The sequence below is a fragment of the Carassius carassius genome, chromosome 48 (assembly GCF_963082965.1).
Source record: "Carassius carassius chromosome 48, fCarCar2.1, whole genome shotgun sequence".
Taxonomy (NCBI): domain Eukaryota; kingdom Metazoa; phylum Chordata; class Actinopteri; order Cypriniformes; family Cyprinidae; genus Carassius; species Carassius carassius.
This window is the reverse complement of record NC_081802.1, coordinates 23,353,645-23,378,068: the sequence shown is the minus strand read 5'-3', so window position 1 is coordinate 23,378,068 and position 24,424 is coordinate 23,353,645. Positions and strand designations below refer to the sequence as shown.

Here is a 24,424-nt window from a genome sequence, read left to right as displayed (position 1 = left end):
ATTGGCAGCTCTCTTCTCAGCCATGCACACCACGAAGCTGAGCTTTACGCATTGGTAGTTCAGTGGCAGAATTGTTGCTTTCCATGATAGAGACTTGGGTTTGATTCCTGGCCAGTGCAAAGCAGTGAGTTTTGTTACTTCAGAAGTGGGGTTCTTTAAAATGAAACTGAAGCGTAATTGGCTTGAAGGAGCTTGTTTTGAGTGTGCCGCGGTAGGATTTTTCATAATCCAGTCTGTACGTGCTTTTTCATTCACCTGTGAAAGCTCCTGAATGCAATAAGCAGGCAGCAGGCAAGAAAGGTCAGGGTTAAAGTAACTAATGACAGTAAACTGACCAGTTTGTTGTCTCTGAAAAACACCAGAAGAAATATGTCCAGGGTCAATGCTGACCTGAAGGAAAGTGGAATAATGTACAAGGTCAGTAATGTGAGATCCCTAAGACAGCGCTACAGGGTCACAGATGGAACGTGGCTTTGTGGAAGAGCGGGGGAATATCTCCCAGCAAGAATTGACAAATCTGGTGCAGTCCAGGAGGCTGTTTCCTGTAAGGGAAACAGGTCAATTTTGCTCAAAGGGAATCATTTAAGATTTTAAAGGGAATTTGAACAGAATCACTGTTTCAAGGCTGATCACTGAGATGGTGTGCGATTCACTGAACGAGCCGTTTAACATTAAATCATTGCTGGATATTAATATCCAAAGTATAGTGAAACACTATCAATTAGCACAGTAACAAGATCGGCAGTTTAAGACATTAACTTGTAAGCACAAAACACAAGATACTTCTGTTTTCAATATGAATAAGGCTTTATTAGATAAATCTAAGACATATAAACTAATCTAACACATAAACGCACACACTCATACATTCACAGAAGTTGCAGAGAGATCGAAAGTTAGGGAAGGGTGAGTTTAAGAGAATGAAAATGTGAAATCCCAAGTTTACAGCAATACGTTAAATTGCATAGACATGAACAACCATCAATCACTTAATTAACCCTCGCATTGAGTTCCTCAATGAGGTTAGAATTATATTAGATACACCGGTACAAGTGTCTGGAGGTAGCACTTGTGTCTCCTGTGTTAAGTTGTCATTGAAAGGGTTTTTTTCCCGATGTCGCTGATTGGCTGGAAGTTCAGTAGTCGTTGAAGTGACGTCTTGGGAAGCCCGTGGTTGGGCGTTTGCTGAAGATGCAGAGTTGTGTGGCTGGTTGAAGTTGAACTCGACGTTACAAAACTTAACTCAGAACACAAAACTCTCAAACGGAAAAGAAAAGAGGTAAAGTTTGACGAGACTAGGTGGTGTTTCTTCTCATCGTGGCTAAGTAGCAGCAGGCGTGCAGGCTGAAGCACGCTGGAACCGCACTCAAAGAACAGTGATGACAAACAGCATGGCTAAAAGCTAAAGCTAAGAAGCAAAGCTAAAAGCTAAAAGCAGGCATGACTGATATCAAAAGTAGAGCTAAAACTCAAAGCAGGCATGACTAGTAGCAGAAGCAAAGCTAACAACTAAAAGCAAGATTTTATGGTGTCCTGGGTATTTAAACTGGCCTGTTGGCCACACCTCAAAAGTTGTCTTGACCAATCAGATATAGTCTTGGCTGGGGGGTATCATAAATCATATGTTTATCTTACCAAGCATCTGGTCCAAATTTTTCCGCTCTCGCAGGGTGTAATTTTGGACATGATTCCTATAACAAGAATATGATACATTTGACAAATTACTGATGGTCAGGACTATTTCAAGCAAGCAGATTCGATTACATAGATAGTAGACATGAATATGTATCCTTAAGCTATCCCATAGTAATTAAAAGACATACACAATAAGTGATTATAACATGATAGTCAAATGTGTGGGTTACATATAAATGAATATGGAGTGAACCGATGGACTGAGTCTTTTTGAGTTCATTTTGGTCCATATATATGTAGAAAAGACAGTTTCTTTGCCATTCTCTTGACAAAGATTTCTGTGGAGACCAGAGGTTCAAAGGCCCTTCCCCCCTTAGGAATTTCAGTCTGGTTCTGCTAGGTGGGGGAAGTCAAAAGATCTTGTGTAGTACTCTCGTGGGTTTACACGTGATGTCCGGCGTTGCCTATCAATTACGAACAACAAATTTGACAAATCTCTTCTCCGAATTGAAATTGTCAATAATTGTTCTAGTGGTGTTAATGTTGAAAGCTGTTCTGTGAAAGCGTTGCTTGGTTGGTTATCTTGCTTGGGACTTGTGGCACAGAATGTTTTATGACTTCCTGTTGCCTTACAGAGGAATTCGACTCGCGTTTCAACCACAGCCCTGATCGACTCTTTAATTTGTCTGGTTCGAGTCATTTTTGCTACATATCCCCCTTTTGATCAGTGAGGTGTTTAGCTGAAGACATTGTCGATCGCTGGAGAAACAAAGGCAGAAGAAGCAGACAAACACAGCAAACAACAAGACAACACCTCCATGACAGTTACTGTACTGGTGCAGGCATCAGGTTATTTAAGTACACGTGGTTAAGTTCAATTAGTCAATGTCACCTTTTTTTATATAGCGCTTTAAACAAAATACATTGCGTCAAAGCAACTGAACAACATTCATTAGGAAAACAGTGTCAATAATGCAAAAATGATAGTTAAAGGCGGTTTATCATTGGATTCAGTTATGTCATCTCTGTTCAGTTAAATAGTGTCTGTGCATTTATTTGCAATCAAGTCAACGATATCGCTGTAGATGAAGTGTCCCCAACTAAGCAAGCCAGGGGCGACAGCGGTGACAGAATGAAGAAAAAAACCTTGGGAGAAACCAGGCTCAGTTGGGGGGCCAGTTCTCCTCTGACCAGATGTAGTTTAGCACATTGAGGATAGTTTAGATCGTTTTGGAAATCGTTGTTTTATTTTGATTCGTCAATCAAATTCGTGGTTAACTTTGTTTGGTTCTTCTAGGTTGTCTTACTTTACACGTTTACCGTTAGTTTTCTAGTAACCTCATTTTCAATTAAATGAATTGACCTATCATGCATGGAGCTCTCTAGCTTCCATTCAGTTTAGAGTGGCTGGCGGATATTAGGTGTTCAGAGTCAATCCTAATATCAGACCTTCGACCCTTGCAGGGTGTCTAGGTGTTTCACCTACTCAGGAAAGAGGGGAAGGAGAAGGATAGGTAAAATAAGAACAAAACTAAAACCTGCTGTGGGTTTTCCTAGCATGGCTTCCAACTACTATTGAGCTAGGATGTCATGTGCAGCTAGTGTGTCATGTACCTTAACTTCGTGTCAGGTGTTCTACCTATTGTGAGGATGACTGCACGTTTCTTCATGGAGGGTATTTGTAACTCTGTTACGTTAAAAGTTGGAAATTCTACCTGTGGAAAGAATATGTTTGTTGAATGTGTTATCAGTAGATGTGGTTACCTCTAGGTGTAGGTAATGTTGTGTGTGCTAATGGTGTAGTGTATGTGTGGTCAGATCTGTTCAAGTCTGTGTTGTCTCCCCCCCTTTTCTAGTATGTCACTGAAGACTGGCTCTCTGCATTCTTGGCTTGGATGAGGGCATGTCCATGGTCTAATGGGGGTCAGTCCAGCAAGGTAGGAAGTTCTTTAGCAGACAGTTGGAGGCAGTTTGGCATGGCTGTGTGAAGCTGGGTTGCAAAACATTGTCTCCTATGTTGCACTCTTCTTGTGATGCCTTCTGGCTGTAGCAGACTTTCTGACCTTCTGTGCTCTGGTGGTTGCTGTTGCACAGACTGGAATGTGGTTCTTGAAGTTGGAGTTCATTTGACAGTTTGTTAGTGACTGTGTTGGGTGACTGAGGTGATGTCCTTTAGTACCTCAGATTTTTCATCAACGGTTGGCCGTGAAAGACTTGTTCGTTCCGGGTCGTTGTTGAACAGGTGCTTGTCATCTCTGATGTGGTGCACCAGGTGATCACCAGCCTTCCGTTCTGTCGCTGGTCACAGCGAGCATGGCTCAACTTTGTGGTCATATGCATGTAAATGGTCTGGAAGACTCTGGTGTTGTGATGCCACTGGGTTTCATCCAGTGCAAGGCTTGAGTCTTTGTTAACAGAATTCAAGAGTGTGGAGGTTCTGTTACCTTTCTTTGAGGCCATCTTCTGCTTGTTATAGGCATTCTGTGTTAGGTCACGCAATTGTTGGATGGTCATGGAGCGTGGACAGGCCATGACACCTAGATGGTGACTGACTCCAGGGTACAGATTTCTTATGAAGAGATTTTTGAAGTTCACATCCTCTTCAAGGTCGGGTTGGTTGTGTGCACCAAAGTAGGCTTGTCGGAGTCGGTTGTAGTAAGCTTGTGGAGTCACTTGTCGACCTTGTTTGGTTTCCAAGGCAGTTAACAGTCCATATCCAGACCCTGGGTCTGTAAACTCTTTAATCAGGACCTCACGAAGTCGCTGGTAGTTTGGCTTTGTTTGACTGGGCTGTCGAGCTAGAAAGTTTCGTACCTCGGGACTGGACGTGGCTCTAAGGAGGTATAACCAGTCTCTGGCAGTCACATGAGGTCTCACTTCCAGATGAAATTCGATATCTTGCAGGTTAGCCTGGATGATGTGGCCCTCTGTGGAGTTCGGGTTGAACCTGCTGATGTTTTCAGACAGCTTGTTGAGGTCTTTGATGGTAACCCGTGTGCAGCTCCAAGGTCTTGGATGGGAGGTTTTCTTTCGTTGGCAGGAAAGGGTTGTGTGGCGAGGGCAGGTGAGGTTTTGGGTTGTGGCCCTTCGCTTCTTTCATCATATGCCAGTTCTTGGATGTGGGACTCTGCTCGGCTCAGCAGTGACGAGGCTAAGAGATGTTTCTCTTTTCTTGGCTCTTGTTTCTGCTCGTAAGCATATTGGAGTTTTTTTCTGACCATGTAGAGCTCATCGTTGGTATCGTCTAGTTGTTGGGTCAGATTGTCCGTTTCAGTTCTGTACCTTTCAAGGTGGTCTTTCAAAGCACTGATTTCAGAATTCTTGTTTCTGATGTCTAGCTTGGCTTCTCTAGTAGCTGTTCGGCATACTGGAGTCTGTTTACCAGGTCTTTCTGAGCAGCCGTTGTATGTTGCTGGTCGAGCTGAGCTGCTGCCAGGGCTGCTAGGAGCTTCATAACTTGTTCCGTTGTTTCCTGCTCCCTCTCGCTGGGTGCTTTGAGTTGATTTTGAACTTTCACTTCCAGCTTGTCTATGCGATGTTGAGCACGTGTCAGCTCCTCTTAAAGGTGGGTGATGTGCTTGTCGATCAGTTTCAGCTGGGTTGTGAAGGCATAGCTTAGGGAGGTTGTGATCTTGACTAGCTCTTCGTGGTTGTTGTTCTGGCTTGAATCTTGTGTCAGGAATCTTCTCAGGATTAGGATTATTAGTAAAAATAATAACAGTTCGAATGTCTTTGGAGTGAGGCTGTCTGTCATGCCTCTCAGCCAAGTGTTCACATCATCCCCATGGGCAATGGGGTCTGCAGACTGCGGCATGTTGGCACGCTAGAGAGAAGAGAGACTGACACAGATCTGTGTGGAGTAAAAGCCTATGTGTGGTGGGACAACTAAGTGTTGTTTCAGTGATTGTGAACCACTAGTGAAGTGTGGTGATGACGGTGTTGGTCTCAGGGTGTCTAAGTAGACTAGAGATGCAAAGACTTTGTCACTCTAATGAGGAAGAGGAAAAGAGAGAAAGAGGTGAAAAACAAATTCAATGACAAGCAAAAATTTATGTTTTTCAAATTAGGAAAATATATATTTTTCCAATTAAATGTTATCGAAAAGGTCAACAATATTATTATATTTCTTGTTTTGGACAAAAGAATACAATAATAATGCTGATATCTCTTTTCTTAGTCTGACAGGATTGACACCGTACACCTTACAGTTGGACCGCTCACCAGGGAGGCTGCGAAGGCGAAAGTTGTTCAACACGTATCTCTATTAAATTGATCTCAACGTTGGATGAGATGCTAAAACTTGGATTGAGTTTCCAAATGTAGGGAGGTTAGGAAAAACAAAGGAGAGGTTGATTACAATCAAATTCATAAGGATGATTCGTCTTCTTTGACACGATTGTGTATTTCATTCACTTAGAATTGAATGATGGTTCTTACATGTCCCTACAAATGTTAAAAGTGAAGAGGAAAGGAAAGGAGAGAGAGGACAAAGACAGTAAGTCTCAGTAGTGGTTATCTCAAACTACGAGGAGAGCGTTGTTTTAGTTGCTGCACAACTAATCAAACAAAATAAACTTTAAGTTAAAGAGAGTGGTCTTTCTAATTTATTTGAACTCGTTGTGAGGTATAACAATTTGTCCTTTTAGGGCTCAGGTGTGTCGTTCCCAACCTAGGATACACAGAGGAAAGAAATGGTCAGACAAGTAAAATTTAAAAAAAAAAAATAAATGGGCAAAATATGCAAAAATTTAATTAAATAGAGGAAATCAATGAGTAAAACAATAGTGGTTAAGTGTATAACCAAAACAGGAAGAGGGGTAAAACGCAATCAAATAAGTAAAGGTCTGAATAGCATATATTCAGATGGGTAATAAATAACCGTGGAGTTTGTTTACACCAGCGTCGATGCGCTGCGCATGTGTGCAGTTCAAAGTTGCTCCAGAAGTAGGTTAAGACTTCCATGTCACGGTTGTAACTGTGGCAACCAAAACAAACTTTAGTGGACTAACAAATGAATCGTTGCATAATTGCAAGTACAGTTAAACATGTTACATGAAATGTCGGCTCATTTCAACACTGTACAAATAACAACACCACTTTTAGTTGGTTTTGCGATGTGGCACTTAAACTCTCAGTTCGTATAGAGTTAAACTTATCTTATTTCAAATAGCAGCTTCGTGCTGTAGTTAAGGGAACACAGTGGTAGCGATCTCAGCGATCTAAATCTCCGTGCCAGTTTCTCTGGACACAAACACAAGGTTTTTTTTTCCGCTGTTGGTACACAGTTAAAATTTATTTGATCAAGCTTTTAGAACACTCCCATTCAAATTACTCTCGGACACACACAGTGTTACTCGAGATTGTATTCACTTTGTGAACGGACACGGACAGGCAAACATTATTCTCTAATGTTTAACTTAGGGGAGTCAAATATCAAATTTGATTCCGCAGTGGAACACGCACTGGCAATCAAACTATGAATACTGAGGCTTTGATACATAGATTGAGGAACATGCTCAAAACTATTCTTTATTCACCAATTTATTTCCCTTTGAATCACATCAGTTTAGCTCCGTTCAGCGAACAGTGATTGAGATAGCTTTTGAGAGGCACTGGAACACGCAGTGAAATCAAATCAGGTATAAACAAGGCATTACACAAATGAGGAACACGCTCAATTTCTACCTTATTGTACGATCTCAGATGTTTACTTTTAAGTTCACTTACTGCTGTTAACAATGGAGAGGTGGACTTGAGTTACAGTCCCATCTGCTTTCATTCATTCGACGTCACGGGTCACACACACACACACACACACACACACACACACACACACACACGTCTCGCTAGCTTCTCATCTTTCATCCGCAACAAAAGAAAACATTAAATAACTTTGTTTATGCTCACAATTTAGATTAAACTGCCCGCATTCTCCACCATAATAAATGTAAGGGAAACAGGTCAATTTAGCTCAAAGGGAATCATTTAAGATTTTAAAGGGAATTTGAACAGATTCACTGTTTCACGGCTGATCACTGAGACGTCCTGCGTTTTACTGAACGAGCCGTTTAACATCAAATCTGCGCTGGATATTAATATCCAAAGTATAGTGAAAACACTATCAATTAGCACAGTAACAAAATCGCCAGTTTAAGACATTAACTTGTAAGCACAAAACACAAGATACTTCTCTTTTCAATATGAATAAGGCAACGCGGAGTTGTGTGGCTGGTTGAAGTTGAACGGGCACTCGAGGTCAGACATCGGAGACTCGACGTTACAAAACTTAACTCAGAACAGGAAACTCTCAAACGAAAAAAAAAAAGAATTAAAGTTTGGCGAGACTAGGTGGTGTTTCTTCTCATCGTGGCTAAGTAGCAGCAGGCATGCAGGCCGACACACACTGGAACTGCGCTCAAAGAACAGTGATGACTAACAGCATGGCTAAAAGCTAAAGCTAAGAAGCAAAGCTAAAAGCAAACTAAAAGCAGGCATGACTAATAGCAGAAGCTAAGAAGCAAGCTAAAAGCTAAAAGCCGGCATGACTGCTAGCAAAAGCTAAACGCAAGCTTAAAGCTAAAAGCAAAATTTTATGGTGTCCTAAGTATTTAAACTGGCCTGTTGGCCACACCTCAAATGTTGTCTTGACCAATCAGATATTGTCTTGGCTCGGGGGTATCATAAATCATATGTTATCTTATCAAGCACATGGTCCGAATTTTCCCGCTCTTGCAGGGTATAATTTTGGACTTGTTTCCTATAACAAGAATTTGATACATTCGACAAATAACTGATGGTCAGGACTGTTTCAAGCTAACAGATTCGAACACATACATACTAGACATGAATATGTATCCTTAAGCTATCCCATAGTTATTAAAAGACATACAAAATGAGTGATTATAAACATGATAGTCAAATGTGTGGGTTACATATAAATGAATATGGAGTGAAGCGATGGGCTGATATTCATTTATAAGCCTTTTTGAGTTCATTTTGATCCATATATATGTAGAAAAGACAGTTTCGGTGTCATTATCTGACAAAGATTTCTGTGGAGACCAGAGGTTCAAAGGCCCCCCCCCCCCTCTTAGGAATTCCTGTCTGGTTCTGCTAGGAGGGGGAAGTGTTTAAGGATATTGTGTATAACTCTCATGGGTTTACATGTGATGTCCGGCATTGCATCTCAATTACTTGCCCCAAATTTGACAATCTCTTCTCCGAATTGAAATTGTCAATAATTGTTCTAGTGGTGTTAATGTTGAACGCTGTTCTGTGAAAGAGTTGGTTGGTTTGTTGGTTATCTTGCTTGGGACTTGTGGCACAGAATGTTTTATGACTTCCTGTTGCCTTTCTGAGGAATTTGGCTCGTGTTTCAACCACAGTCCTGATCGACTCTTTAATTTGTCTGATTCGGGTCAGATCCGCTACATTATTGTAATGCTTAATTGGGTGGTTGTTCTGCACGCTTAGTAAACAAACTACGGCTAGTCCAAAATGCAGCAGCAAGAGTTCTTACTAGAACCAGGAAGTATGACCAATATAAGCCCGGTCCTGTCAACACTTCACTGGCTCCCTATCAAACATCGTATAGATTTTAAAATATTGCTTATTACTTATAAAGCCCTGAATGGTTTAGCACATAAGTATTTGAATGAGCTCCTTTTACATTATAATCCTCTACGTCCTCTACGTTCTCAAAACTCAGACAATTTGATAATACCTAGAATATCAAAATCAACTGCAGGCGGCAGATCCTTTTCCTATTTGGCGCCTAAACTCTGGAATAACCTACCTAACATTGTTCAGGAGGCAGACACACTCTTGCAGTTTAAATCTAGATTAAAGACCCATCTCTTTAACCTGGCTTACACATAACATACTAATATGCTTTTTATATCCAAATCCATTAAAGGATTTTTAGGCTGCATTAATTAGGTAAACCGGAACCGGGAACACTTCCCATAAAACCCGATGTACTTGCTACATCATTAGAAGAATGGCATCTACGCTAGAATTAGTCTGTTTCTCTCTTATTCCGAGGTCACCGTAGCCACCAGATCCAGTCCGTATCCAGATCAGAGGGTATCTGCAGTCACCCGGATCCAGTACGTATCCAGACCAGATGGTGGTTTACCTTTGTTTATATTCCAGTTCTTCAGGGACAGTATTTTTTGTGTCCATTATGGAATAACTCACGCTCAGAAAACTGCGTCTTTGTAGTTAAAAACTATAAACTATGTGCATTTTTCGTATCTCCTGACCACTAGGAGGCACTTCGCTGAACCACTGTAGGTAGTCTCAGGTCATGCTTGTTATAACAAACACCATAGCTGTGTCCCAAAGTTGAGTGTACACACTTCGAAGGCCACGGACTTTCGAAGACCAGACCTCCGAAGTGCACGAAGGGCCCTCCGAAGTTGCAACCCATTTTTTAAGCAGTAAAGCATAAAAATTAAGCTGATATCAAGAGCATAGTATAGCTCAATATTCAGCAGCAGTTATCACAGCTGAACAGTGCTCTGTTTGAATTTGTTAATATTCTGACAATAAATGTTACTTTAATCAGAGATGGACTGTAAGGAAGTACATTAGTTAAGTATAGTCGTACAAATATAAAGTACTAAGTTTTGTTTTATTTTTCTCACAGGACAGCAGCACTACCAAAATATGGTCTTTTACCACATGATGCATTGTTGTAGATTAAACTACCAAACATTATATTTAGTATGCAACTATAATCTTGAACATTCAGAAGTAAAATGCAACATACACAGTAGTGCAGAAGTAATATTAATGTAAAACCATCCTGACGAATTCTTTTTCAGAACAATACTGTACATACCTTTACTTTTACTCTCAATACCTTAAATATATTACAGTATGCAAGATACTACTTTTACTTAAAGGACAGGCCAAAAATGAAAATTCTGTGATCATTTACTCACCCTTCAGTTGTTCTAGGTTTGGAATTTTCCCTTTAGCTAAGGTTTTAAATATGACTAGTAGTTGTTCCCCAATATCGTATTGGTAGTTAATAAAAGTAGTTTACTAAAGTATCTCAATATTTCTTATAGCGCTAAACAATTTTTCTTTTCCTTCCTTCCCTAAATGACCAGAGCCCTGCACTGCAGGTTAAAGCTGAATGTGGCAGCGCTGGACAGGTGTTTAATGGCTTTGTTCTGAGCAGCGAGGCCCTGACAGTGCTGCTGGATCTTCTGAGAAGTGCCACAATCCAGACCCTGGTGATTTTACATGAAATTTTTGAAGACGTTTTTAAAAAAGAAAGAGTAAGCCCAAGAATGGGGCTAGGATTAATGAAAATAATATACAAGAAAAAAGGAGACAAAACTGAGCTGAAAAATGTTAGACCCATTACAATGCTAAACACTGATTTTAAAATTTTAGCCAAGGTCTTAGCAAACAGATTAAAAAATGTCATGCCAAATATAGTCGAAACAAACCAAGTGTATGGAGTAAAGGCGAGAGATATAGCAGATGTTACTAGCAGCATTAGAGATATAGTAGGGTATATAAAAGAAAAAGGCAAAAGAGCTTATGTTATTAGTATGGATTTTGAAAAGGCTTTTGACAGAGTTGAACATGGCTTTTTATTTGCAGTTTTAAAGGAATTTGGGTTTGGGAATCATTTTATAAAATGGATTTCGGTTTTATACAGGGATATTTTTACAAAAGTAAAATGCAACGGTTTTTTAACTCAACCTTTTAAAGTTTTAAGATCCATAAGACAGGGGTGTCCATTGTCGGCACAGTTGTACTCTTTGGTAGCAGAACCTTTAGGGCTTTTAATAAATAGAGAAAAAAGAATAAATGGAATACAAATGGAAGAGGGAGAAGAATTCAAGAAAATATTTCAATATGCTGATGACACGACAATTGTGATTTAAAATGTAGAAAGTGTTAAAAGAGTGATGGAGAAAACAAAACTGTATTTTGAGGGTTCGGGTGCAAAAATAAATGAAGAAAAAACTGTATACATGAAATATGGAAGGGCGGAGGTTCTTACAGGGATCTGTAAGTTTACGGAGGTGCAAGAAATAAAGATTTTAGGAATATTTGTAGCAAAGAATGAAAAGGAGGCTATGGACAGTATGTGGGAAGAGACGGTGGGAGGGATGGAAAGATGACTGATTTTCTGGAGAAGCAGGTTTTTAAGTTTAAGGGGGAAAATTTTAGTTGTAAACATGCTAATGTTATCTAGAATTTGGTATACATTACATGTGATGCCATTGGCAGACTGGGTTTTTAAGAGAATAAAGAAATGTGTTTTAGAATTTTTATGGGACAAAAAGCCTCCAAGAATTGCATATTTTACACTGATTGGGAAACCGGGGGAGGGAGGGATGGGTTTGGTGGATGTAGAACAAAAAATGAAAAGCATGAGAGTAAAGGTGGTAAGAAAATATTTGGATGATACGAACAGAGCAGACTGGAAGAGATTGATGGCTTTTTATTTAAATAAATGTGGGAATTTTAATTTGGGGGAAAATGTTTTATAGATGAAGCTTAAGAATTTGATGATGGAGGGGATCCCACGATTTTACAAAGAGGTTTTAAGCGCTTGGAGGCTTTTTTAACAGAGGTGGATTTTAATCCGGAGGGGAGGGAAATGATTTTAAATCAACCTCTATTTTTAAATGGAAAAATAAAGATGCAAGAGTATGATATCTATTTTAAGAAGTGGTTGCAAGTGGGGTTTGTAAAGGTGAGGGATGTTTTATGGGAATTTAAAGAGGGATTTTTACCACTTCAAGTGATCATAGATGCAATGGATGAGGAGAAGGAGGACTTTAATGTAAATGTTTCAAATAGACAATACGAACAAGTAAAAAAAGCAATCCCAGGACAATGGCTGGATGAAATTATTAAGGAGGGAGAAAAAGAAAATAAAATGAGCGTGTTTCTAAAATGTAAAGACAATATGGTGAATTTTAATTTGGGTTCTGTTAAAATGTTTTATGGGTTTTTTATAAATGGAGTTTTTAAAAAACCGCTTGCCAATCAGTTATGGATAAGGCATTTTAATGAAATTGAAGAGGAAGATATATGGAAGAACATGACATGGAAATGGTTGGATGCGGATTTAGAAAGTTTTGATTATTTTATTAGACAAAATGTGATTTTTACGGAAATGAGATTGTGTGCAATGCAGAAAGAAACTTTTGCCTAATGCAGAGTTGGTAAAAAAGAAGATGAAGGAATTTTACATTTGTTTTTATTCTGTGAGAAGTTGAGCCCATTTTTTAAGGAATTAAAGGAAATAATCAAAGACTTAAGAGATAATGAGGGGGACTGCAACTGGAATAGATTTTTTATGTTGGGAATGGCAGAGAATACAGCAAACAAGAAACTAATTAATTTGTTTTTAATTTTGTCCAAAAAAGCAATATGGAAAAGAAGGAATATAGTCAAAAACAGAGATTTTATTGCAGACCTATGGTTGATTTTTAAACAGTTGGTTGAAGATTATGTAAAAATGCTGTCAGTTATTTTAAACTGGAAAACAAGATGGGGGATTTTTATGGAATTTTTACGAAGGAGGTTACATATATTTTAAAACAAAAGCACTTTTATATGCCAAGAGAAGATTAATGAATTTGTGATTTTAGATGTTTTTGGTTTTTAGTGTTATGCATATTTTGGAAAAATGCTTTTGTGAAATGCTTTTGCTTTTATGAAAATTTCCCTGTAACAGCTTTAATGAAAAAAAAAAACAAAAAAAAAAAAAGCTATGCCTGGTCTTGTCTGATCTCGGAAGCTAAGCAGGTTTGGGCCTAGTTTGTATTTGGAAGTGAGACCACCTGCGAATACCAGGTGCTGTAAACTTTTGGAATTTATCACAAATTATATAATAATCTTACAAAAAAAAAAAGACTCTCTGCCAGATTTCAGAGGCAAAGCAGGTTTGGGCCTGGTTAGTACTTGGAAGGGAGGCTGCCTGGGAATACAAGGTGCTGTAAAATTTGTGATTTTTTTCACAAAATATAGAATAATCTTACGGAAAAAAAGTGTCTCTGCCAGATTTCAGAGACAAAGCAGGTTTGGGCCTGGTTAATACTTGGAAGGGAGGCCGCCTGGGAATACAAGGTGCTGTAAAATTTTAGATTTTTTTCACAAATTATAGAATAATCCTACAAAAAAATAGTCTCTGCCAGATTTCAGAGACAAAGCAGGTTTGGGCCTGGTTAATACTTGGAAGGGAGGCTGCCTGGGAATACAAGGTGCTTTAAACTTTTAGATTTTTTTCACAAATTATGAAATAATCTTACAAAAAAAAGAGTCTCTGCTAGATTTCAGAGACAAAGCAGGTTTGGGCCTGGTTAGTACTTGGAAGTGAGACCACCTGCGAATACCAGGTGCTGTAAACTTTTGGAATTTATCACAAATTATATAATAATCTTACAAAAAAAAGAGTCTCTGCCAGATTTCAGAGGCAAAGCAGGTTTGGGCCTGGTTAGTACTTGGAAGGGAGACCACCTGCGAATACCAGGTGCTGTAAACTTTTGAAATTTATCAAAAATTACATAATAATCTTACATAAAAAAAAGAGTCTCTGCCCAATTTCAGAGGCCAAGCAGGTTTGGGCCTGGTTAATACTTGGATGTTAGACCGCCTGGAAAAGCCAGTTGCTTTAAGCTTTTGCATTTTCTTCCATTCTTATAAAATGCTCTACCGATTAGAGTGGCTGATCTTTAAATAGCCTTCTCTTTGCAGCAGCCTTCGTTTACGGCCAAACCAACCTGGCTATGCCTGGTCTTGTCTGATCTCGGAAGCTAAGCAGGTTTGGGCCTGGTTAGTTCTTGGATGGGAGACCGCTTAGGAATACCAGGTGCTGTAATCTTTTGGATTTTTTCACTAATTATATAATAATCTTTAAAAAAAAAAAAAGAGTCTCTGCCAGATTTCAGAGGCAAAGCAGGTTTGGGCCTAGTTAGTACTTGGAATCCCTTACGAAAAATAACCATGGTTTTACTATAGTAAAACTGTAGTAATCCATGGTTTTTTGGCGTGTTGACTACCATTTGTATAACCACAGATTTACTTCAAATACCATGGTTATACTATGGTTAATTTAGCAAAACCATGGTTAATTTGTGGTTACCATGGATTAACTATAGTAACCATGGTTTTTTGGTTTTATTTGTAGTAAAACGATGGTTCATTTTCATAAGGGCACCTGCGAATACCAGGTGCTGTAAACTTTTGGAATTTATCACAATTTATATAATAATCTTACAAAAAAAAGAGTCTCTGCCAGATTTCAGAGGCAAAGCAGGTTTGGGCCTGGTTAGTACTTGGAAGGGAGGCCGCCTGGGAATACAAAGTGCTTTAAACATTCAGATTTTTTTCACAAAATATAGAATAATTTTACAAAAAACAGAGTCTCTGCCAGATTTCACAGACAAAGCAGGTTTGGGCCTAGTTAGTACTTGGAAGGGAGACCACCTGCGAATACCAGGTGCTGTAAACTTTTGGAATTTATCACAAATTACATAATAATCTTACATAAAAAAAAGAGTCTCTGCTCAATTTCAGAGGCCAAGCAGGTTTGGGCCTGGTTAATACTTGGATGTTAGACCGCCTGGAAAAGCCAGTTGCTTTAAGCTTTTGCATTTTCTTCCATTCTTATAAAATGCTCTACCGATTAGAGTGGCTGATCTTTTAATATCCTTCTCTTTGCAGCAGCCTTCGCTTACGGCCAAACCAACCTGGCTATGCCTGGTCTTGTCTGATCTCGGAAGCTAAGCAGGTTTGGGCCTGGTTAGTTCTTGGATGGGAGACCGCTTAGGAATACCAGGTGCTGTAAACTTTTGGATTTTTTCACTAATTATATAATAATCTTTAAAAAAAAAAGAGTCTCTGCCAGATTTCAGAGGCAAAGCAGGTTTGGGCCTAGTTAGTACTTGGAAGTGAGACCACCTGAGAATACCAGGTGCTGTAAACCTTTGGAATTTATCACAAATTACATAATATTCTTACAAAAAAAAGACTCTCTGCCAGATTTCAGAGGCAAAGCAGGTTTGGGCCTGGTTAGTACTTGGAAGGGAGGCCGCCTGGGAATACAAGGTGCTGTAAAATTTTAGATTTTTTTCACAAAATATAGAATAATTTTACAAAAAACAGAGTCTCTGCCAGATTTCAGAGACAAAGCAGGTTTGAGCATGGTTAGTACTTGGAAGGGAGACCACCTGCGAATACCAGGTGCTGTAAACTTTTGGAATTTATCACAAATTATATAATAATCTTACAAAAAAAAGAGTCTCTGCCAGATTTCAGAGGCAAAGCAGGTTTGGGCCTGCTTAGTACTTGGAAGGGAGGCCGCCTGGGAATACAAGGTGCTTTAAACATTTAGATTTTTTTCACAAATTATAAAATAATCTTACAAAAAAAGAGTCTCTGATAGATTTCAGAGGCAAGGCAGGTTTGGGCCTAGTTAGTACTTGGAAGGGAGACCACCTGCGAATACCAGGTGCTGTAAACTTTAAGAATTTATCACAAATTATATAAGAATCTTAAAAAAAAAAAAGAGTCTCTGCCCAATTTCAGAGGCAAAGCAGGTTTGGGCCTGGTTAATACTTGGATGTTAGATCGCCTGGAAAAGCCAGTTGCTTTAAGCTTTTGCATTTTCTTCCATTCTTATAAAATACTCTACCGATTAGAGTGGCTGATCTTTAAATAGCCCTCTCTTTGCAGCAGCCTTCGTTTACGGCCAAACCAACCTGGCTATGCCTGGTCTTTTCTGATCTCGGAAGCTAATCAGGTTTGGGCCTGGTTAGTTCTTGGATGGGAGACCACTTAGGAATACCAGGTGCTGTAAACTTTTGGATTTTTTCACTAATTATATAATAATCGTAAAAAAAAAAAAAAAAAAAAAAAAAAAAAGAGTCTGCCAGATTTCAGAGGCAAAGCAGGTTTGAGCATGGTTAATACTTGGAAGTGAGACCACCTGCGAATACCAGGTGCTGTAAACTTTTGGAATTTATCACAAATTACATAATATTCTAATAAAAAAAGACTCTCTGCCAGATTTCAGAGGCAAAGCAGGTTTGGGCCTGCTTAGTACTTGGAAGGGAGACCACCTGCGAATACCAGGTGCTGTAAACTTTTGGAATTTATCACAAATTACATAATAATCTTACATTAAAAAAAAGAGTCTCTGCCCGATTTCAGAGGCAAAGCAGGTTTGGGCCAAATACCAGGTGCTGTAAACTTTTGTAATTTATCACAAATTATATAATGATCTTTAAAAAAAAAAAAAAAAAAAAAAGACTCTCTGTCTGATTTCAGGGGCAAAGCAGGTTTGGGCCTGGTTAATACTTGGATGTTAGATCGCCTGGAAAAGCCAGTTGCTTTAAGCTTTTGCATTTTCTTCCATTCTTATAAAATGCTCTACCGATTAGAGTGGCTGATCTTTAAATATCCTTCTCTTTGCAGCAGCCTTCTTTTACGGCCAAACCAACCTGGCTATGCCTGGTCTTTTCTGATGTCGGAAGCTAAGCAGGTTCGGGCCTGGTTAGTTCTTGGATGGGAGACCACTTAGGAATACCAGGTGCTGTAAACTTTTGGAATTTATCACAAATTACATAATATTCTTACAAAAAAAGACTCTCTGCCAGATTTCAGAGGCAAAGCAGGTTTGGGCCTGCTTAGTACTTGGAAGGGAGACCACCTGCGAATACCAGGTGCTGTAAACTTTTGGAATTGATCACAAATTACATAATAATCTTACATAAAAAAAGAGTCTCTGCCCGATTTCAGAGGCCAAGCAGGTTTGAGCCTGCTTAGTACTTGGAAGGGAGGACGCCTGGGATTACAAGGTGCTGTAAACTTTTAGATATTATTCACAAATTATAAAATAATCTTATAAAAAAAAGAGTCTCTGCTAGATTTCAGAGGCAAAGCAAGTTTGGGCCTAGTTAGTACTTGGAAGGGAGACCACCTGCGAATACCAGGTACTGTAAACTTTTGGAATTTATCACAAATTACATAATATTCTTACATAAAAAAAAGAGTCTCTGCCCGATTTCAGAGGCCAAGCAGGTTTGGGCCTGGTTAATACTTGGAAGGGAGGCCGCCTGGGAATACAAAGTGCTGTAAAATTTTAGATTTTTTTCACAAAATATAGAATAATTTTACAAAAAACAGAGTCTCTGCCAGATTTCAGAGACAAAGTAGGTTTGGGCCTGGCTAGTACTTGGAAGGAAGACCAACTGCGAATACCAGGTGCTGTAAACTTTTGTAATTTATCACAAATTATATAATGATCTTTAAAAAAAAAAAAAAAAGACTCTCTGTCTGATTTCAGGGGCAAAGCAGGTTTGGGCCTAGTTAGTACTTGGAAGTGAGACCACCTGCGAATACCAGGTGCTGTAAACTTTTGGAATTTATCACAAATTACATAATATTCTTACATAAAAAAAAGAGTCTCTGCCCGATTTCAGAGGCAAAGCAGGTTTGGGCCTGGTTAATACTTGGATGTTAGACCGCCTGGAAAAGCCAGTTGCTTTAAGCTTTTGCATTTTCTTCCATTCTTATAAAATGCTCTACCGATTAGAGTGGCTGATCTTTTAATATCCTTCTCTTTGCAGCAGCCTTCGCTTATGGCCAAACCAACCTGGCTATGCCTGGTCTTGTCTGATCTCGGAAGCTAAGCAGGTTTGGGCCTGGTTGGTTCTTGTATGGGAGCTCTTGGGAATACCAGGTGCTGTAAACTTTTGGATTTTTCACTAATTATATAATAATCTTTAAAAAAAAAAAATAGAGTCTGCCAGATTTCAGAGGCAAAGCAGGTTTGGGCCTGGTTAGTACTTGGAAGGGAGGCCGCCTGGGATTACAAGGTGCTGTAAACTTTTAGATATTTTTCACAAATTATAAAATAATCTTACAAAAAAAAGAGTCTCTGCTAGATTTCAGAGGCAAAGCAAGTTTTGGCCTAGTTAGTACTTGGAAGGGAGACCAACTGCGAATACCAGGTGCTGTAAACTTTTGTAATTTATCACAAATTATATAATGATCTTTAAAAAAAAAAAAAAAAAACTCTCTGTCTGATTTCAGGGGCAAAGCAGGCTTGGGCCTAGTTAGTACTTGGAAGTGAGACCACCTGCGAATACCAGGTGCTGTAACCTTTTGGAATTTATCACAAATTACATAATATTCTTACATAAAAAAAAGAGTCTCTGCCCGATTTCAGAGGCCAAGCAGGTTTGGGCCTGGTTAATACTTGGAAGGGAGGCCGCCTGGGAATACAAAGTGCTGTAAAATTTTAGATTTTTTTCACAAAATATAGAATAATTTTACAAAAAACAGAGTCTCTGCCAGATTTCAGAGACAAAGTAGGTTTGGGCCTGGCTAGTACTTGGAAGGGAGACCAACTGCGAATACCAGGTGCTGTAAACTTTTGTAATTTATCACAAATTATATAATGATCTTTAAAAAAAAAAAAAAAGACTCTCTGTCTGATTTCAGGGGCAAAGCAGGTATGGGCCTAGTTAGTACTTGGAAGTGAGACCACCTGCGAATACCAGGTGCTGTAAACTTTTGGAATTTATCACAAATTACATAATATTCTTACATAAAAAAAAGAGTCTCTGCCCGATTTCAGAGGCCAAGCAGGTTTGGGCCTGGTTAATACTTGGATGTTAGACCGCCTGGAAAAGCCAGTTGCTTTAAGCTTTTGCATTTTCTTCCATTCTTATAAAATGCTCTACCGATTAGAGTGGCTGATCTTTTAATATCCTTCTCTATGCATCAGCCTTCGCTTACGGCCAAACCAACCTGGCTATCCCTGGTCTTGTCTGATCTCGGAAGCTAAGCAGGTTTGGGCCTGGTTAGTTCTTGGATGGGAGACCGCTTAGGAATACCAGGTGCTGTAATCTACCAACCTGAGGGCGCTAGAGAGCTACAGGAAGTGTTGGCTGCAGTTGGGAGAGGAAGGCTCTCCTCCATTTTGATTTTTCTGTTTGTGTTTATTTTGTGAGTTGTTTTTAGACTTTAGTTTATTTTTTGTGTGTTTTTTTCAGTTTTAAACCACCTAACAGCAACATTTTGCTGGCTGGAGGGTGGTTAAATTTTTGTTTGTGTTTTGTACAATGGACGGATTATTGGCAAACCACACTGGACTGGCTGGAGAGACACGCATGGCAAACCACACTGGACTGGCTGGAGAGAGACGCATGGCAAACCACACTGGACTGGCTGGAGAGAGACGCATGGCAAACCACACTGGACTGGCTGGAGAGAGACGCATGGCAAACCACACTGGACTGGCTGGAGAGAGACGCATGGCAAACCACACTGGACTGGCTGGAGAGAGACGCATGGCAAACAACACTGGACTGGAGTATCGACAACGAGCAGGACACGGTAAAAATCAAGATGTAAGAGATACATTTGGTAAAAGGAAATACTTGAAGGAGGCAACAGTGATTGTGAATGTGGAAAATGTAAATGAGGTGAGGGCTATGGATATTATTAAAGCGGTGACAGACAAATATGGATATGGAGAAATCTTGGCACTAAGGCCAAGACAAGGAAAAGAATACGAGCTGACAATGGAAAAAGAAGAAACTTGTGATAAACTGACTGAGGGATTGTTAATAAATGGAGTGAACTGTGAGATAAAAAAACTTCAAAACAGAGACTATGTTGTCTCTTTCATGCATCTGCCCGTCTACCTTGCTGATGAAGAGATTTTAAATAAACTGGAGGTTTGGGGGGTTTCCCCAATTTCAAAAATAAAGCGGCGTGTTTATCCGGGCACCAGCATTGAGGATGGTACAAGATATGTAAAGGCGCGGTTCCCGAAGGAGGTGGCCTCCCTCCCTTACAGCACAAAAATAGAAACGGCAGAGGGTCCACAATACTTTCGGGTGATGCACAGCCATCAGGTGAAGAATTGTCGGCTGTGCATGAGCCCAGACCATGTGGTGAAGGACTGCGGAGTTCTGCGGAGACTGTGGAGACTGTGGAGTTCACGTGCCATAAATGCGAGGAGAGAGGCCACTTCGCGAGAAATTGCAATGCTGTGATGTGCCCGGATTGCAATTTGGTTTTAAATAAGTGTGAGTGTTGGATGCAGGGTGAGGAGGAGGAGGAGGAGGAGGAGGAGCAGCAGGTGGGCGGGCAGGTGCATGAAAGAGACAACGAGCAGCGAGATGATGGAGAAACAGTACGAGGTGAAGGACTGGAATTAAATAAGGATATAGAACATCAGAAAGAGTGTACCGAACTGATCATACAAACACAACAGGATGGGGGAATTTGGACACAGATGGATTTGACTGACAGCTTGCAAAATGCTTTGGATAATGTGGAACAGGATGATAAAAGGAATAAAGTACTGAGTGATGCACAACAGGAGGGAATTTTATGGAGACCGATGGATGTGACGGACAGTATGCAAAAGGAGATGGACCCTGTGGAACATAATTATGAGAGTAATGAGAATGTTTCTGCTACAAAAGAGTATGAACAAGGACAAGAAAATGAGGAGACACAGGGGAAATCATCGAAAAGAAGAAGATCGGTAAAGGTAATGCCCAATCTAGATATTGCAAGAGAAAGAGTGCTTAAAGAAGAGGGTATTGAGTGTGCAAATAAGTATGAGCTGCTAAAGGGTTTCGAGGAGATGGACTGAGTTTATGGGTTTTATGCATGTTTTTATATGTTTTATGCTTTTAAGAATTGTTACTTTTAATGCTAGAGGGCTTTCAAACGTAGGAAAGTTTGAAAAAGTGAAAGAAATGTGTAAAGGAGAGGATGTGATTTATTACAAGAAACTAACTGGAGGGAAGAGTACATGACTGAAATAAGGAAAAGGTGGAGCGGAGAGATTTTATATAACAATGGTGATGGGAGGCTGGGAAGAGGAGTTGCGATTTTAATAAAAGAAAACTGTGGGGTATCGTGTAAAACAATATATAATGACGTAGATGGGAAATGTATTGCGGTTGAAATGGAGTATGAGGAGAAAAAAGTTATTGTAGTTAATATTCATGCACCGACTGTAGAGAATGAAAAGAAGGAATATTTTAATGTATTAAGAGATTTTTTAAAGAAACATATAGAAGTTATTATGATGGGTGATTTTAATACCGTTTTCAGTAAATTAGAAATGGGTGAGGGAATGGTTTTTAAAAATGATAAAGGAAGAAAAGAACTGAAATTATTAATGGAAGAAAATAATATGATTGACGTATGGAGAGAAAGAAACGAAAAAAAGAAAGAATATTCAAGGAGGCAATTAGTAGGGAATTTTATGTGTAAAACAAGGATTGATTTTATTTTATGTACAAGGAACATTGAAGGTTTTATCGGTAATATTAAATATGAAGAATCAAGCTTAAGTGACCATAAACCAATTTTTATGCAAGTAGACTGGAGTTCAGTGAAAAGAGGGCCGGGTGTATGGGTGTTAAATGTAGAGGTTTTGAAGAATGAGGAGTATGTTTTAAGTATTAAAGAAATTATTGAAAAAGAAAAGGAGAATGAAATGTACAGTGAAGATAAAAGGATATGGTGGGAAAATGTTAAATATTTAGTTAAAAAATTCACAATAAAGTACAGTAAATTAATACAGATATGTAAGAGGAAGAAGGAGAGAGAAATAAGAGAAAAATTGGAAAAGGAATTAAATGAGAATGGGAAAGATATACAAAAAATAAATGAATTGGAGGGAATATTGAAAGAAATGGAAGAGAAAAAATATGAAGGTGCAAGACTAAGAAGTAAAGCTAAATATACCGTGGAGGGTGAAAAATGTACAAAGTTTTTCTTTGATCTAGAAAAAATAAGAGGGAAAGCTGGAATGATTAAAGAAATAAGAGGAAAAAATGGTGTAGTGGTGGAAACAAATGAGGAAATATTAAAAGAAGTAAAAGCATATTATGAGAACCTGTTTAGTACTGAGGTGTTGAGGGAAGAAGAGAAATTGGAGTTACTGAAGCGAATAAAAACAACAGTAGGAGAAGTAGACAAAAAAGAGTGTGATGAAGAGATAAGAGAAGAAGAGATAAAAAGAGCAATAAGTGAATTAAACAAAAATAAAAGTCCAGGTATAGATGGTTTGGGGAGTGAATTTTATATTGTTTTTAAAGATTTTTTAACCAGTATTTTAAAAGAAGTATATGAAGGGATTTTTAAGAAAGAGGAAATTAATCAGAGAATGGGGATGGGATTATTAAAGTTGATATATAAAAGAAAAGGAGATAAAGTAGACTTAAAAAATTATAGACCAATTACAATGTTGAATACAGATCCGAAAATTTTAACAAAAGTTTTAGCCAACAGATTGAAAGAGGTAATGCCAACCATAATTGAAACAAATCAAGTGTATGGAGTTAAAGGGAAAGATATAGCGGACACAACTTTAAGTATAATTGATAGGATAAGATATATGAAAGAAAAAAACAAAAAAGGATATGTTATTAGTTTGGATTTCGAAAAGGCTTTTGATAGAGTGGAGCATGAATATTTATTTGGAATTTTAAGAAGGTACGGGTTCGGGGAAAATTTTATCAAGTGGATTACAATTTTATATAGGGGAGCAATAACAAGAATACAGTGTAATGGTTTTTTAACTGAATGTTTTAAAATTACTAGATCAATAAGACAAGGATGTCCATTATCAGCGCTTTTATATTCTTTAGTTGCAGAACCATTGGGATTAGCTATTAAAATAGACGAAGACATAAGAGGGATAAACATTGAAGGAAGAGGGGGAAATGAAAAAATATTTCAATATGCAGATGATACGACAATAATAGTTAAAGATATAGAGAGTGTTAATAAAGTAATGGAAGTAGTACAGATGTTTTGTAGGGGATCAGGAGGTAAGATAAATGAAGAAAAAACTATATATATGAGATTTGGAGGAGTGACTGGTTTAACAGAGTATTTTCATTTTAAAGAAACAAAAGAAATAAGGATTTTAGGTGTTCTAATGGGAAAAGAAGAAAGGAATGTTAAAGAAAAAATGTGGGAAGAAATAGTAGGAGGTATTGAAAGAAGGTTAAATTTTTGGAAATTGAGGACATTAAGTTTAAAAGGGAAGGTTTTAATTTTAAATGTGTTAATGGTGTCAAAGTTGTGGTATGTTTTATATGTGACTGCTATGCCAATGTGGGTGGAGAAAAGGTTGAAAAAAAGTTTTTTTTAGATTTTTTATGGAATAGTAAACCGTCAAGAATTGCATATAGTACATTAATAGGAGAAGTAGGGAAAGGAGGGATGGGATTAATCGATGTTGAACAGAGAAAAAATAGCTTAAGAATTAAAATAGTAAAAAAATATCTAGATGATGGTCACAAAACTGCATGGAAGAAGACAATGGAATATTTTTTAAACAAATGTGGGGATTTTAACATGGGGGATGGGATTTTATGGATGAAAACAAAGAATTGGATGACAGAGTGCTTACCAGAGTTTTATAGGGAAATGTTTACTGCCTGGGGAAAATTTTTAGATAAAGTTGAGTTTGATCCACATGGGAGAGAAAACATTTTAAATCAACCTCTGTTTTTAAACCAAAACATTTTAAAACAAGACAAAGGAATTTTTTTAAAGAAATGGATGGAAGTGGGGATTACAAGAGTGAGAAATGTTTTGTATGAATTTAAAGAAGGGTTTTTACCGACACAATTTATTGTAGATGCAATGGAAGAGGCAAAAGAAGATTACAGTGAACAAGTAATAAAAAATAAATATGAAATCATTAAAAATGCAATACCTAGAGAGTGGATAAAAAGAATAGAAAGTATGGAAGGAGAGC

General features: G+C 38.4%; 6 pseudogenes; all 6 read left to right on the top strand.

Moving 5' to 3' along the window:
- Positions 1-14,378: 14,378 nt before the first annotated feature.
- On the top strand, positions 14,379-14,497 carry LOC132132020 (5S ribosomal RNA; annotated as a pseudogene).
- An 850-nt stretch (positions 14,498-15,347) lies between these two features.
- LOC132132022 (5S ribosomal RNA) lies at positions 15,348-15,466 on the top strand (annotated as a pseudogene).
- Positions 15,467-16,358: 892 nt separating this feature from the next.
- Positions 16,359-16,477, top strand: LOC132132000 (5S ribosomal RNA; annotated as a pseudogene).
- A 622-nt stretch (positions 16,478-17,099) lies between these two features.
- Positions 17,100-17,218, top strand: LOC132132011 (5S ribosomal RNA; annotated as a pseudogene).
- A 1,035-nt stretch (positions 17,219-18,253) lies between these two features.
- LOC132132019 (5S ribosomal RNA) lies at positions 18,254-18,370 on the top strand (annotated as a pseudogene).
- Positions 18,371-19,413: 1,043 nt separating this feature from the next.
- On the top strand, positions 19,414-19,532 carry LOC132131999 (5S ribosomal RNA; annotated as a pseudogene).
- Positions 19,533-24,424: the final 4,892 nt, after the last annotated feature.